This window comes from Petaurus breviceps, unplaced genomic scaffold (genome assembly GCF_028583685.1).
Source record: "Petaurus breviceps papuanus isolate PSGF00001 unplaced genomic scaffold, PetGlider_PUasm1.0 38, whole genome shotgun sequence".
In the NCBI taxonomy this organism is placed as follows: domain Eukaryota; kingdom Metazoa; phylum Chordata; class Mammalia; order Diprotodontia; family Petauridae; genus Petaurus; species Petaurus breviceps.
The window spans coordinates 14494989-14512362 of NW_027186304.1; the positions used below are offsets into that span (position 1 = coordinate 14494989).

At 39.3% G+C, this 17374-nt stretch overlaps 1 protein-coding gene across 2 annotated transcripts in view; it reads right to left on the reverse strand.

The window, feature by feature from the left end:
• Window positions 1–11220, reverse strand: part of CDH7 (cadherin 7) — a 200029-nt gene extending 188809 nt beyond the window's left edge. The window contains exon 1 of one of the 2 annotated variants that reach the window (XM_069099585.1): window positions 10893–11220. The gene's annotated coding sequence lies outside the window, so the exon portion shown is untranslated. Of the gene's footprint in view, window positions 1–10049; window positions 10858–10892 lie in introns of those variants that run through there. The other variant, XM_069099586.1, reaches the window with a different exon arrangement.
• Window positions 11221–17374: the final 6154 nt, after the last annotated feature.

The window sequence follows — 17374 nt, forward strand, 5'->3', positions numbered from 1 at the left end:
CTCTCTCTCTCTCTCTCTCTCTCTCTCCCCCTTTCCCTCTCTCTCTCTCTCTCCCTCTCTCTCTCCTCCCTCTCCAAGTTTGTATTTTGCTTTCTCGGTTGGTTCATGAGAAGGATCTTTTGATTTCCTGGTCAAGACTGAGTAGCCATATATTCAGACCCCTTGACTGCTCAGATTTCTGTGTTCCCTCAATCCAGTGATGTATATAAAGTGGATAGCAATATTTCTATGTTCAGAGAGCTGGAGGCCTGTCCGTGTGCTAATTTCTCTGCTTGTATTTTCTCCATGTTCAGGGTGCTGACCCTTTTTCCCCCTGAACTAGTGAATGTAATTAAAATGGATTGTTGACCCCTTTAAAAGTTGTGTTTCCTTAAGAAAAGCAGATCAAAGAACCTGTGCTAGCCGGCCATCCTGGGTGTGCTCGTTACTACAGCGGGGCCAGACTGATGTTCTCTCAGGTCCCTCCTAAACTCTTCAGTGTTTCAGCAGTTATTTTACAATCTATTCCTACCGAGGATGGAAGGAGAAACACCAAAAGAAAATACAGTAAAAGACAGGAACCTTAAAATGGTCTAAACTACACTTCTGTCCTCTATCTCTTCCCTTTTCATACATAAAGCATCCGAGATAATCTTTCTTGGCAATTCCAACAAAACAATGAATCTAAACACACTTTGCAAACATTTTCATTAAGTTTAAAATAATCTAATAACGTATATAGTAAATGTTTGTCAATTCTAGACTCCCTTGCGTGAGCTGTAACAAGGATCTACAAGGAAATCAGGAGATTTTAAGGATCCTCCTATGTCCTTCAAGGTCATAGAGAGTTTTCATTTACAGATAAGTAGATAAATACAGTTCCCATCCCTGAATAAGCATAATAATCACCTCTGCATGAACCCTTGTAGAAGTTACTAGCACAAAGCCGAAAGCCAACTGGGAATTGTCAGAATGCGCGTTGACGTGCCCGTATTGGTTTAGTTACCCTTATTTAGACAGCAATTTATATGCCCATACCATTGTAAACCCCAAGTCCCAGGGAAAGACATCTTTAGCTAAAAGGTATTCTTTAGGGGCGGCTAGGTGGCACAGTGAATACAGCATTGGCCCTGGAGTCAGTTCAAATCTGGCCTCAGACGCTTGACATACTTACTAGCTGTGTGACTTTGGGCAAGTCACTTAACCCCAACTGCCCTCCAAAAAGCAAAAAATAAATAAATAAATGAACGAACGAATGAATGAATGAATGAATGAATAAAAGGTATTCTTTGACTTCATAAACCAAATCAACCCCTCATCTCTTTTTACTCACTATTGAATCTTAAAGTCAGCAAAAGTTTGAGAACCAATTCAATATCCTCTATTTTATCAACAAGGAAACTAAGGATCTTAAAGAGAAAAAAAAAAAACTCTGTGTGTATGCATACATATATGTGTGTGTATGTATATTCTCCCATCCATTCTTTGTACTTAAAATATCAACTACTCTGAGCATCCTTTATATACTTGGTTTTTTTTGCAGCAGTCAAGCATTAAATATAAATAAATAAGAGAGACAGAGTCAGAGGGAAAGGGGGAGAGGGAAAGGAAAGGAAAGAGGGAGAGGAAAGGGGGGAGGGAGAGAGAGGAGAGGTGGTGGAGAGACTAAAAATATATTTACACACAAAAGCACATTAGCAAAAGTCCAGTGGGAGCTGGTCAGGTCCTGTTGGACTATGCATTTGATGTCAAGTTAATAAGCATTTATTAAGGGCCTACTGGGTACTCTGTACTATGCTCAATACTGGAGATACAAAGAAGCCAAAAACAATTCCTGAATTCAAGTGGCCAACAATCTAATTGTAAGAGGGAGGAGAAGGGAGGAGAAGACAGTGTGCAAGGAACTAATCACAAACAGGATGTTGCTATTGGTCAATTATTTCAGTCTTTTCTGACTCTTCTTGAATGCTTTTGGGATTTTACAGCAAAGATACTGGAGTGGTTTGCCATTTCCTTCTCCAGCTCATTTTACTGAAGAGAAACTGAGACAAACAGGTTTAAGTGACTTGCCCAGAGTCACAAGCTAGTAAGTGTCTGAGGCCAAATTTAAATTCAGGAAGATAAGTCTCCTTGATACCAGGCCTGGCACTCTCTCTATTGTGCCACCTTGCTGCCCACAAACAGCATATGTACAGAATAAATTTCAGATAATTTTCAGAAGGAAGGTAGTAGCATTAAGAAGGAAAAGCTTCTTGCAGAGGTAGGATTTTAGCTGAGACTAGGAAGCTTGTGAAGGGAGAAGGCCTATGGAGGCAAGTATAAAAGAGATTTCTAGGCATGGGGACAGCCAGTGAAAATGCATGGAGTTGGAATATGGAGTATTTGCAGAGACTGCCAATTTCCTGCCTCTCAACAATAACCCTGTTTTTTTTTCCTTATGCTCAACTTTTCTAAACTAGAACTTAGCCTTCATAGGTCTCGTTTGTCCACTCTCTTCACCCCCCAACCCTTCAATGATGAGGTTAATGATGGAAAGGCAGAATAGGAAAATGGAAGAATACTGAATCTGGAATTAAGAGATTTTTGCTTCAAATCCATTCCTCAACCCCACTTAGTAGGGACCTGACCATCAATAAATTATTAAACACTTTTTCTGAGCCTCGGTTCAATTATCTGTAAAATACAGATAATGTTTGTACTACTCACCTCAAAGAGTTGTAGTGAGGCAAGCACTGTGTAAACCTTAAAGTACTATGTAAATGTGTGTTATTAACTAGATAGATAGTTCTTCAGAATAAACAGGGTGAGTATTGCTCATCCTGTCTAGTATGACAATCCTTTCACTGAGAACACAGAATAGTTAGCTTTTGGCTGTCTGTCATGTTCCCTATTCCTAGTTCAGAAAATAGTTGATGCTTCAAAGATGTATTGGTGTACATCTTAAGGTGACATCAATATATATATATATATATATATATATATATATATGTCAGCACAAGACAGTTACAAATATGTAGTATTATGACTTCCAAAAATAAATAGGAGTAGCTAGAGTTTAGGGGATAGAAGATGCAGACAAGAAACATTTTTTTAAAATGGAAATTAGCTGCTTTGTGGCAAGGAAAAGTATGTAGCCAATGACAGCTTTTTAAAAGACATTGTGAGACTAGCTATTGGTCTAATAATTACTTTGAAATACAATCTTCTTTGATCAAAACTGAAAAATGAGTTACTAGGCATTGACATTTAAAAGCTAAGGTTTCTTTAATGTTTATTACAATATTCTTTCAATTTATCTTTCCACACCTGAAAATGTATGAGATATTACCATTCAGAGAGTTGTGGTCATCCCATACTGCCTTATTAAACACAGCACAAAACTTAAATCCTATATATGAAACATCAGGCGTAATGCAACCCAAATGTTAAACAGAATAATCCAAAAGGAAGGAAAAAATTAGGGAAAGCAGTCAGGCAGTATACACAGAATCGCCGTTATTTATCTAGTCTGAAATCACTTTATCATGCTGTCTCATTGTTCCAATTATTTTTGTTCAGCTAAGTGGCAACACATTATTTCCAAGTAAATGGTTTATTATTCATTTACCCTTAATAGATAATATTATTTTATCTGAACTAATTCATTATTTTAAATTTTTTTCAGTTTTTCTGCCCTACTTAGCATCTCTATGAAACCGTTTTTAAAATCAGATTAAGTACCCATCACAGTGGTAAATAAATGTTTTGTTCACACTTAAAAATAATGAACAAATACTTACCAATAACTAAAATTGTTTTTATTTTTCAGCATACATAGCAGCTGCTGAGCTGCTGGTGTAAAGCTAAAATCCTTCCAAATTCAAAACAACATTCTCAATAAACCAAAATAATTGACATTAGAAATTTGCAAATAATCCAAGGTAAAGATCTCAAAGGATGACTACAAACCTGATAATCACAAATTGATGAATATATATATTGTTTTTAGGGGGAGGGAAAGCACTGTTCTATATACTTTCTAGAGACAACATAATTGACTTACAATGCATTATTCAAGGCAATCTCTTACTCTTGTGAACTTTGAAAAAAACTTAAAGGTGAGTTAAAATATACTTTACCTACCCAAATGTAAGTGCCCAACTGGATATCTCAGGTATAAAGCCCAATTGTCTCTGTCACTATAAATAATGAACAAAACATAGCTGACTGTGCAATTTTAAATGCCTTGAGCCATCATCATCTGTAACTGTTCTAAAGATAATTAACTAATACAACTGACCAGTCAGTTGATTATTCTTTTTTAAAACTGACTTTAAAGCACCAATTCATTCTTTTCAGAGACAAGATTTTTTTTTCATTTCTTATTTTAGTGAAAGGGAACAATGCCAGGTAGAACAGTAATCGCATCATCCCATAAATGAATTCTATAATCACTGGCTTTAACATTTCCATTTTCCAGGAAACAAAGTAGAGGAATAAAATGCCGATTCAGAAAAATGTTCTTTATAGAATGATCTACAAGAATCAGAAAAAAAATCTATAACATTTGACTACTGAACATCTCTTGAATCTTGCTTATATTCTCTTAGACACTTCACTGGCTAATCTATAAAATATTATAGCTTGAGAAACTACAACTGTAAAAAGGGTTGGGATGGGGGGAGAGACTTGCTATTGGTTAAAGTACCATCATTTCAAAAATTGCTTCAATGCTGAACACTTTTGATTTACCCTAGAAAAAATTACTTAATAATTACTTATAGTAAAAGGAATATATATATATATATATATGTATATATATATACATATATATATGCATACATATATTTTTGTGTGTATATGGATACAAACACATGATCTCATATTAAAATACATTCTTTAAGTTTTACTGAAATAGTGGACATTTTGACTGTTAACAAAATTTTACAAAATGTATTATTCCTTTTTACATGTATATTGTACTATCAAACTTTTTTCTGCTTAGTCTGGTGGAAAACTCATTCTCTTTTTAATGTAGTCATAGAATCTAAGAGTTGAAAAAATCTTCAAAAGCCATCAATAGCAAACTAGGGCTGAAAAAACAAACCTACCAAATGACCATCTCACTTTTTCATGAAGACTTGCATAGAAGAAAAAAAAAAACCTATTAACCTTCAAAGTCAACTCATTACACTTTTGGGTAGATAGGCTTTTCAGATTGCTTCCAATCCTGCCGTTGGAGGCCAAGGATCAAAGATTTAGCCTTTTGAAGGAACCTCAGAGTTACTCTACTACAAATTCCTGAATTTACAGGTGAGAAAACTGAGTCTAAGAGAAGCTGCACTACTTTGCCGAAATAGAAAGTGCCGGACCACAGATAAAAAGTGTTGGGCCAGGATTTGAAACGAAGTCCTTTCACTGCATGTCCAGCACGCTTTCCAGTACACCCTCTCTTTTCCACATGACTGAACTTCAAATACTCAAAGGTTATTATTATATCATATCAAGATTTCTTTTCCTCCAGGCCAGTTCTTTCAACCAATTTTTATATGGCATGACCTCGAGGCCTTTCACAATCCTATCTGTCCTTCTTTGGATGTTTAACAATGTCCTGCCTAAAAGTCACTCTCTCTTAACCTTGTAGTTGAAAGTGAACTTTTCTGGCAGAACAGGAATAAAGAATGATGCTTTCTGAAACACTTCAAAGTTTTTTTCCCTTCAAAACTAGTAATTATCACTAGGTTTTCCGCATGATAGTTTCCACCTGTTACAGATTGACTTAAATGCAGTATGGATTTAAACAGGTGTTTTAATAAGGATGATTTATCTTCTTAAGACAGGAATTCAGGGAGATCATCTGTCTACCATATATAACATTTTTTAAACCCAAATTAATTATTAATTGTCCTTCAGAGCTAGAAGAGTCCTATGAGATCAGAATAGTTCCACCCCTACATTTGACACATGAGAAAATAAAGGCCCAAGGGAAAAATTACTTGCCTAAGGTCATACAGTGAAGTAGTGGCAGAACTAAGCCTAGAACCTAGGTCTTCTCTTTTTTCATCCAAAGATCTTGTTAATATCATACACTGTCTCCAGACCCAATTAATATTATCGTGAATATAGAAAGAAATGGGGGCAGGAGGAAGACATATTTATAAAATACAGTATTTTCAGGGGGACAAAGGAGGCTGGGGACCACAGGCATTAGGTGGATAGGAGCTGACATCAAGGGAGAATTGTAGTTCATTCCCTTTGACCACAGATTCACACTGTGGATGAGGTCAAGATTTATGAGACAGAAAAGTAACAAGACATTTTTGTTCCCCCATGGGATAGCACAGTGGCATAGTAATTCCTGAGGGTTTGTAATTAAGGGAATGGGCAAAGGTACTCAGAAGATCTCTCTTCAAGATAGGGTTGGGTTTGAAACATTAACTGAATGCAACATGAATTTAAATAAGGTTAGTTTTAAATGGGTCAATCTTTGTGACCAAAAGCAATCTACTTGTCGTTCTATGGAGGTCAAGGAAGTAAATATTCAAATTTTTCATACCTCAATACCTTCTCTTATAAGTAGAATTTGAGCATGTTCCTCAAACTAACATACTACCTTGTCTGTACCTCCCTGAGAGAATTCTTCCCTTTCCATTTCAACTTCTCTTTCCCTAAGCTCTAGCTTCTTTGTACAACAGCAATAGCTAGTGGTTAACCATAACCTCGGAAACAACTGAAAGCATTCCTTGAAGTGCCATTTTCACAATGCCAAGGAGCAGGTACTGCCTTCCCTGCATCCATAGTACAAAATGATATGTTATTTTCTTCCTATGCCTTTAGTACATTAATAAAATAGGTTCCTTCTATAAGGTGGTATTCTGTAATTAACTAATACCACTAAAACTTGATCTATGCCACCCTGAGTACCTTAGAATCAGAAGGTCAAGCCTAGGGCAATATCACTTAAAAGAATAAAATGCTTGTATTGAGGATAATAAAAATGGTAAAAAAAAATAACTCTAATTGGAAATTGTATTGCTATAACTTCCAACTTTTCTGACATCTCTGTGTATGTTTACAATAATTCCTTATTTATTCTCCTTAAGAATATTTCTTTGAAGGGACCATTAAATGTTCTAAGTATTTTCAAGAATTATAATAAGGATATGTGTCCCCACCTTTCTTTTCCAAAGATAAAGTAATTATTATTTTAAATAGTAAGGCTAGGGACCCTCTAATTGTGATTTCCCAAGTCAAGAAACTGTGATCAAATCCATTAGCTCCCTGGGCAAGATAACATTTACAACTACAGACCACAATCTCCCACAGTTAACTGGCCTAAATATTCAGGCAGGGGCCCTGTAAATGAAGTACTTTGCCTGTAGTGTGCATCTGGTTATCAAACACGGAATGAAAACTTCTCCAAATTGATTATAGTGCCCCTCTAAGTTAAGTACAAATGTCCTCTATCTTGAATTAATGGGTTTAACAAGGAAATGTAAGAATAGGTAGCAATTAAGTAAAGGGTTCCCATATGCCATAAAGAGAAAATAAAGTAACAATTCTGGAGTTGTCCAGAGTGCTTCAGAGTTAATTATGTAATATTACAATGCTGAAGTCTATTTTAGTGTAAGATTTTTTTCTTAGATGTTGTGAGTGCATGAATACACAGTAATACACTTTTCAAAATTTACCCTGGCCTTCATATTATATCGGATGTGATTTATATGACTTTAAATGCATCCTTTTTAACCTGATCTACTTAAAGAATAACAGTAAAGCAGTGCTCCCCAAAGCAAGCACTGGTAACAATACCTGAACAAGAGAGTTAGCCTGTGTCCCTACAAACTCATTTGCACTGGCTATTTTGGCAGTACTAGTATACCAAGAGGGAGAAATTATTAGGGGTATGTTCCTGCAGAACCTCTAAAATCCCAGAGGAGGCACTCGTGTATTGCTACTCATCACTGAATGTGCCAGGCTTGTCAAAGACTGTCACGTAAGAGTCCTAGGTTCACATGCCTTCCTTTTCTGTGCTCAGTTCAGCCCTATTTCATATTGCCCCCATCTAAAACCAACGGATTTTTAATGACAAAAGCAATTCTCAGTGTCTACACAAAGGCATTCATGCACAAACCTTAGATAATCAAGGAAAGTAAGTGACTTGACTCAGAAGCCACTGACAAAGATAATGTAACAGAAAGCTCTGAAGTCTGCCAATCAAGTGGGAAAAAAACAAAACAGCTATTTGCCTAGCTCATAGTGATCTTACACATAAGCAGGCAGCTACAACAGTCAATTTAAAACCTTGAAGAGCCCAGGAGAGTTGAGGCCACTCAGCAATAACTATCCACTATGAAGAGGAACAATTTATATGTTTAGCGCCTTGTGAAAGATGTTTAAAAGATTTGCTTAAGGCATTATTTGACTCAGCACAAGCACTACTCACTTTTCTTCATCATGGATTATGTGAAGCCTTTTTTGACTTTGCTATCAAGGAAGCTAAAATGCTATATAATGTACAGACGAGCAGGGCAGTGAAAATGAACACACACACACACACACACACACACACACACACACCCCTAAAAAAGACAGATTGTAGATATGTATACATGGGAAGGATGAACAGAAGCTAACTCAGTGTGCAGCACACCCTTCTTCATTGGCCACTAAAGACTCTAGTCAATTCAAGGGTAAATTGCAGTAATACAGATGCTTTACAATTACCCTTTTATAAGAAAAGGTAAAAGCTCTGTGCTATTAAATCGATAAAAGTAGACTTGAAAGAGTTGTGTGGCTGTCAGCTGATTGTTAACACAGTTCTAATGACCTAGAGCAGCCCTTAATTACAATTATATGTTACACTGTAAGGGCACAATGCCCTTTTATTAAAGCTGCAAACCTTAATAGCTTTTAGCAGGGAAGATGGCCTGCACACTGATTATTGTTTTTTGTGTGTTTTCCCCCCACCAGAACACTTTCAACGTTTCAGCGTGCCATACAAGATAAGACTATTAACTTTGGATATTAACCTAATTGCTTCAGCTGTCTACTTCCTTGTTAAATACTAACATAGAAATAAGGCTTTCCTTCTCTTGGGGTTTTTTAGCCCCCATTATTCTCACTGATACAAAAGTTACCAGTTTGTCATTCTGCTTCTTTTCTTCCTGAGTTTTTGTTTTAACTCATCTTATCCCCAATACCCCTAAAAATAAAGAAGGAAAAAATAGCCATCGGAGTTCTCCTACACAGAGACTAAATAAGGCAAAGTGCTGAGATAAACACAAAGTCAAAACAAAGACTATTAAACAGGAAGTCACGTTTGGTATCCAGGTAAAGTTACAAATAGCACTGAAACACATACTTTTAATTAGGCACCACTTAATTATTCTTCTCAACATGTCTTCTGAAGAACCTTCACACTGTCCAGGTATTCCAGGCAGTAACCTGATAAAAATAACTAGTGTTTTGGTGGTGGGGGGGGGGGGGGGGTTGGCTTTTAAAAAAATTAACCCTGAAAATTCTTGATCCATTCAACTCTAAAAACAAGGTTCAGTTTGTGTTTGTTTCAGTGCTGTTCATTTGATTTACACCTGCAATACAGGAGCTATCACTTAATACAGTGCTTATAAAATTCCTTTCAGAGAAAAACAACAAAAAAGTATTGTCTGGAAGGAAAAAGAAACGAGTCATAGTTAAGTCACCAAAAAAGTATATGTCCCTGTATCTAATGAGTAGGTTGAAGGACAAGATAAAATTTGTTTTGGGGTCACAGTAATTTTTTATATTTTCATTTGTTTGCTTCCAAAGTCTGATTATTTACTTTCATATGAAAGAGGACAGTGAAATCTGTCTTGTTAGGATTATGAAGTGCATGTTTTGATTTTCTTTTAAGTCTTTCCTTTCACTTGATAAGTTGTCTATCAATAAGGAGATTTTTTTTTTCTTGCAATGGCAAAGGATTAAAATATATACATTGTATTCAATTTGCAGAATCCAAAAGGCTTTGCTAATCCTGGCCCCTGGCCCTTCTTCCAAGGCAGTTAATCCATTTTCCCACTAAGGTGAACTCGCTTCTACCCACTACTCACCTGAACTGTACATAAGACAACAGAAGGGTATGAAAGGTCTTCAGAGAGTCACTGGTTCTTTCTCTGTCGTTCAAATTGTATCACCGAGTACTTAGGACTTCTGCCAGTATGGAAGTCAAACTAAGTGTCAGACAAACTGAAATCAAAGAAGCCTGATACCACATCTTGGAGGGGGAGGAGGTCACTAATCAAAGGCTAAAGCACTGCAGAGCCAACCTGATCAGTTGAATACTAATTACAGAAAGCCTTTGGTGACTTGTTTCACATCTTCGAATTGTAAAACATTTTTAACATCTACAGTTAAAAAAAGGGGTGGGGGAAAGAAAAAAAAAAGATCTATCTTGCAACAGTAAAACCTTTAAGCCTCAACCCGACACAAGTCCACACAGGATTGGTGCTGAATGGAAAGACTGAGCTTTACAGGCACCAGTGAGGAGACGTGGGACCTCGGGCGCTCTCAATCTCTCTCCCCCAGCGCCCCGAGTGTGAAGAGCTGTCCAGCCTTCCTTGTGTCTAAGGCTTCCTCTCAATTCCTGTCGACTGACTGACTGATTCCCCGGGCATTCCCTTTATTCAGAACTACTTCTAACGTCACATCTGGTGTGTTTTCCTAAAGGTTTCCAGGACAGCGTCCTGTTCTCGCTGCATGCACATCGTGTTTCCAGTGAAGCGTTTCCTATCAAACAGCAGTAACTTTAGATTTCTGAAGCTAATGGCCAGGACATTCCAGCCTCCTTTTCTCCTCTGGCACAGGGGCTGGCAGTGCTCGGAGAAGACCGCCAGGGCATTAGAAACAGCACCGCCTGCCGCCTAGACCCCACGCACGAATGCCGGTGCTCTTACCTGGCACGGCCGTACCCCTCCGGTGGTAGTCACAAGCCGCGTGGGTCTCTTAATCCAAACGGACGCAGACTCTCCTCAGAAAGACTGGCGGGCGGCTCTGAGACTTGTGCCGATGCCTCTCCTGGCTCCGGGATGAACTTGCATCGCCCAGCCCCGAGTCGATGCTCCGGAGCGCTCGGCGCAGGGGGCTCGCTCCCTCCAATCACAGCCCACCGCGCGGCGGGCGCGTGCCGTGGAGGCGGAGGGCTCCCCGGAGCTCGCTGGCCGGGCGAGCCGACTGCGGAGCGCCCCCCCTCCGCCTCCCCCAGCCTGCGCGCTCTCCGCTCGCTCTCCGCCTCTCTCTCCCTCTGCCTCCCTCCAGCTCTTCACCAGGAGCTGGAGCTGGTCCGGGCGCGGCGCGCAGGCGGCGGCTGGAGGAGGGAGCCCGCTCCTTGCCCGCGCTGCCAGCCCAGAAGCCGGCGCTGCACGGAGGGCGCTCTGGCGGGCTTGCCCACCCGATTCTCGTAGGCGAGAGGTACGGACAGAGGGCTCGCTCCCCTGGGGAGAGGGAGAGCGCAGGAGGAGGGTGGGGGAGGAAGAGCAGCGCGGAGAGCCGGCTCAGCGCGCCCGGCGCCCGCTCTCGGCTATGTCTGAAGCCGGCCGGAGGCGGCACGGAGACTTTTTGTACCCCCGAAGACCCAATGGTGGCGTGCAAAAGGAATTCAGAGAGGAAACCAGCCTGTCAATGCCCGCTCGCTGGCGCGCGCGCACACACGCACACACACACGCACACACACAGATGCACACATGCACGCACCCTCCTCCTCCAGCCTTTTGACTGGATCCATACAGATGGATTTCTTTGCATGAAAATCAGGACGAGGGTTTAAAGGGGGGGTGTGTGTGTGTGTGTGTGTGTGTGTGTGTGTGTGAAGAAATTCTTAAACTCTCTCCTCCAGCTTGCTGCTTTTCAAATGCAAATCTCTCTGAAGAAATGGATTGGCTGTACCCCCCCCCCCCTTCCTTCCACCCCTTAGCGTGTCATAGAATCCGTGATCAATTGAGTTCCGGAGGCGTGATGGCAAAGTCATAAAACTGATAAGAACTGACAGTTTTCTTGCTTTGTAGTTTCGCCCTTTCAGTCTCCTCAGCCCACCCTAGTTCCACGTTCTTTGCCAGTTGAAACCTTCCTATTGGTTTTGCCAGTGTAACAACTTGCAGGGCATATAATTTATTCCCGGTGGGACACCATAGACCTTTGAGAAGTGAGGGCATATGTGGGCATTTTATTTAGAACCAGCAGCATCAGATTGGGTTTGCTTTACTTTCACTTTTCCATTACTCGCTTCAATCCCGGGGTGCAAGTGAAGAGCTGAGTCTTCCGTGATAAAGCCAAATGTATATGCTAGTAGATACATTTTTATTTTACTTCCCAACCAATGAGATATGTATTCTTTGTAGTATATTCCCAACAGTTCAGTATCTTGTAACGGGGGCTCGTGGGGTTGGGGGGAGTGGGGGAAGGAATTTTGAAGTTCTGCAATTAGAGGACTTCGGTTTAGATTCATGTTCTGATTTTTAGTTCATTCATGACCTTTAGGGAAGTCATTAAACCCCAGTGGACCTCAGTTCCTTATCAGTAAAATGAGAGGATTTAACAAGTTGATAACTAAGGCTTCTTCTGGTTTTAAATCCTAGGGAACCTCTCATCTCTAACAAGGAGAAATTTTTCTTTGTGCCCATTATTCCTCTCTCTCTCTCTTTCCCCCTCTCTCTCACTTTCTCTCTCCCCCCTTCCCTCCTCTCCCTCTTTTCTTCCCCCTCCCTCCAATGCAAGAATAAAATCTAATTTCACCCAAACCAGTCAGCAAACATATATTCAGTTCATGATTCATGATTCCAGAGTTCCAGAGTATGCCTTTCTTCACCTCTATATCTCAAGAGGCCTATAGCATATTTTTATTTGGATTGGTATTATCACCTCAAATCCTTAATGTCTAAAACAACTATGCATTATTTTTACCCTAAACTACCCAAATCCATCCAACTTACTATCTCATTAAAAAAAAAAAAAAGCAGTCACCATTAATTTCTGGGTCTTTTAGCAGACCTTGGAGTCAGTGTGCTATATCAGAGAGAGAAAAAAACATTAGAATAGGTATAGAAAAGCTGAATTCAGTATCTGCTTACTACTTAATATATGACCTTGGTGAGTCACTCTGGATCTCAGCATTCTCATCGGTAAAATGCAGAGTTTGAACTAGATCATTTTTAATAACTCTTGCAACGCTAAAATCATTGATCTTTGACTGAAGACCTACCTCCATAAGACCTTTCTGATCTTTCCCTTTTCTGGGGTGGTGAAGAGTGCTGCCCCTCAAGTCAGAAGGACCTGAATTCTTATGCAGTTTTATTAGAGGTGTGACCCTATGCAAGTCACTTTAACCCTGATTGCCTCAGTTCCCTTTTCTGTAACAATGAGCAGGAGAAGGAAGTGCAAACAACTCCAGTATCTTTGCCAAATGGGGTCACAAAGAGTCAGATGTGACTGAATAGCAACAACACAGAACACTGCATACAAACAAGGGCTATAGTTCTCTGGTTATTCCATGTACTCACATTTTATCTCCAACACTAGATATACCTCCTTAGGGGCATGGATGATGTCTCATTGTGTTCCCTCTGCCCAGAAATCACCTCATTTATTTTGTATGCATGTTATACACATGCTCACACATCTTCCCTGATGGCATGTAAGCTTTCTGAGAGCAGGAAAGGTTTTATTTTCATGTTCATATCTCCAGTGCGTAGCATAGGGCCATACACAGAGGAGACACCTCAAAATGACTGATTGATCCTGCTTCCGTATATGACATAATAAGTAGTACAGTGCTGGAAGAAGTGTATTTAGTAAATGATTAAAGACTACTTCTTTTATTCCTTCTGCTTGAAAAATGAAATGGCATCATGATTAGGAATCAGAATGTTTTTGTTACCAAGAATCAGTTCCATCTAAACTCTAGGTAGTATAAACAGTACTAGTTTATTGGTTCATGCTAATCGCAGGAAGTATCAAAAGAAACCTGCTTATAAGTAATTGTATTGCATATATTGCCCAGGTTTTTTCATGCCATAGCTATCCTTGTACTGCCCAGGCAGGGTCATGTCAAGTTCAGGTCTGTCTGAAGCCAGATACTACTTCCTTTCCTTTGCTTTCATTCTTCAGTCCACTAAAATTACTCTGAGTAGTAGACTTCACAAGGATTTTCCAGAGGGGACAATGCAGTGCTGTGGTGAAGAGAACCTTTGACTGGGAAACAGAATACCTGAATTTCAATCTCAACCCTTATCAAGTCACTTAACTTTACCTGGCCTTAGTTTTCTTATTTGCAAAGAACAAGAGTATTGGACTAAACCATTTCTAAGTCTTCTAAGATTCTCTGAAATGGTAATAAAGGTCATGTATATATTTGCATATTATTATGTCAGTGTTTCTTTCATTCACTTTTTTTGATCATTTGAAAATTTACTTTCTAGCATTGATTCCCTGGCAAACAATAATGATTTTTTTTACTCACTTCAGAAGAAATACATGAGCCTTAATACCACCTGCAGATCATATGCTTTGTTGCTTTTACTCCTCAAAAGTTTCATTTTTAATTTTTTTTTCTCTTCTTAGTTCCTTCTCAACTGTTTACTAGAAAGCAAAATCACTTATGACAGGAGCATATGTCAGAGAGTTGGAAGAGTTGTGGAATCAATGGACTTATGTACTGGAAAAGACCTTGGAGATCACAAGATCATAGATTTGGAGCTGGAAGGAAGAATGAAATTCATTAATCATCCCCTCTCATACTATAGATGAGGAAACTAGTCCTGAGCAGTTAAATGACTTACCCAAAGTCAAGTAGGAAATGAACAAGGTATGATTTAAACCTGATATTTGACTTCAAATCCAATGCTCTTTCCATTTTGCTGTGCTACTTCTAATCCTTGTAAGGACCTTTGGTTACCTCTCTTTCAGAATTTGCACTCAACAGCCAGGGCATATTGAGGTTACAAATAGAGCCTGGTAAAATTCTGCTGTCCTGGAGAGGAAGATAGGAAGGAGGGAAGGAAACAAGTGTTTACTAAGTACTTGTTATATACCAGATGAGAGAAATGATTATTTCTCTTACATTAATAACCAATTATTAATTGAGATGTTTCCTCATTCAGAAATAAACCCCTGTAGATTATTCAACTAGTCTCTAACAGACATTGCTGATAGACAAGATTGTTGAAATCCTTAGGTACATGCTTTTCTATCTTGAGTGGAATCCCACTGAACTAGAAAATCTTAAGAAGAGAGGTGAATTCTGGCCCATAGTGTTCCTATCAGGCAGGTTTGGATGGAGGTAGATCCCTTATTTTAAATTGTCGGAGGTGGGGGTAGGTAGTCTGAACAGAGATGAGTAAAGGTAACAATAATCACCCAGCCCCTTATTTGAATAGACATACCTCTCTTTATAATACTCCTTCTTTTACAATTGCTAATCAGAGTTGATTTCTGTCTATTGGGAACACCTACTCCTTCAGGGTATGTAAGCATTGAGTGCTTCCATGATTCATCTTTGGTTTATAAGAGAAAGCCAAATGACTATCAGTTTATTAATTATCTTCTAGCCATAATTCATAAAATTGAGTATTAATTACCCAGAAACTCTGTCTCTGGAACTTTTCATATGTCTCACAGGCACCATGCTAAGTACTTAACAAATACCATCTCATTTGATCCTTGCAACAACCATGAGAGTTAGATACCATTATTCTCATTTTACAGTTAAGGAAACTCAGGCACAAAAAGGTTAAGTGACTTGCCCAGGGTCACACATCAGTGTCTGAGGCCAGATTTAAACTCAGGTCTTTCTGACTCCAGTCCCAATGCCCTATCCACTGGGCCACCTAGCTTCCTCTTGGTAATAAAATATTACCATTTTATGTTTTCCCCTTATCACCTTTAAGGTAAATAGGAAATATAATGCCTTACTTTTGATTGTGATATCTGACCAAAAGGGCCAGGAGAGGGCTAATCTTTTGATTCTGACTGTCGGTGATATATTTTGCTGGAAAAATTTGCAGTAGGAATACAAAGATGTGGAAGATAATAACAAAGTAGAAACAGTGATTAAAAACAGGCTACTTACCAGCTCTGTCATCTATGTTCTGAGCTTTCTTTTTCCAATGCAAACATGTAGACACTAACAATAAAATTTTAAATTTGTATGGTGCTTTATTTGTTTCAAAGAATTTTCACATTCATTCATTTCATCTAGTGAAGACCGGTTCCATATCAAAGAGTTCTTAAGCAATATTATACATTTGTGTGTCACCAAAGTATCACGTATGTATAGCATTTTTAAATTTACAGAGCACAACGGACCAACAAGTAGGTAATCCGAGTTTAATCCCTATTTAAAAAATCAGGGGCAGCTAGGTGGCTCAGTGAATAGAACACTGGCCCTGGAGTGAGGAGGACCTGAGTTTAAATCCAGCCTCAGATACTTGACACTTAACTAGCTATGTGACCTTGGGTAAGTCACTTAACCCCAATTGCCTTACCTTCCCCCCTCCAAAAAAAAAAAAAGAAACCACAAAAACTGAGGTTTTTGGAAGCCTAAAGGATTTGTCAGTGGACGCACAAGTGGTAAGGCTTGATTCAACCCCGAATTTCTAGCTCCAAGTGCAAATTTATTAGACTGTGCTTCCACAATAATAACTGAAAATCGTACATTGCTTTAAAGTTTGCGGAGCATTTATAGGAATTACCAATGACCAAACAATATCTGTTAAGCACCTAAGATGTGCTAAGCACTATACTAGGCTGTTGCTGTTATTTGTCCTAGGTTCTCCGAAGGGGACTATAACGTCAGGAAGATGATGCTATGACTTACAAGTGAATTGGATTGAAGTGAGAGAGCACTATGCAAAGTGAACATCCTTCCTTTCCCTTCTGCAGCCATAAGGGTCCCGTGGCAAGAACATAGATCTGGATGACTAGCGAAGGCCCAGATGCAGTGGGAGATCGTGGCCTTCCTGAGGCAATGCTCATCCAGTGATTAAGGCTAGGTAAGAAATGAGCTGAGTAATGGTCATCTTCCTAGGCTTCAGCCTTCAAAATTTACCTTCCTCTGGGCAGAGCACTCACAGGTAAGGGTATAATACTGTATGTGGACAGAGAGAGAGGAAGGGAAGGAAAGAAGGAAGGAATAAAGAAGCTGCATCGCCTAAATGGAATCGTCCAGTTGAGTCCCTGGTGGGTCAGCTTGAACTACTCACAAGTTGTTTGTCCTTGCTTCTTGAAGAGGAACATGACATCTGGGTCCAGTGGCAAAATGTAGATCAAGATGACTGGAGATGGCCCTGCACTATGTTAGGTGCTAGGTATACAAAGACATAAAGAAAAAAAAAGCACAGCAGTATCTTACCCCAGAGAGCAGCTAGGTGGCACAGTGCATAGAGTA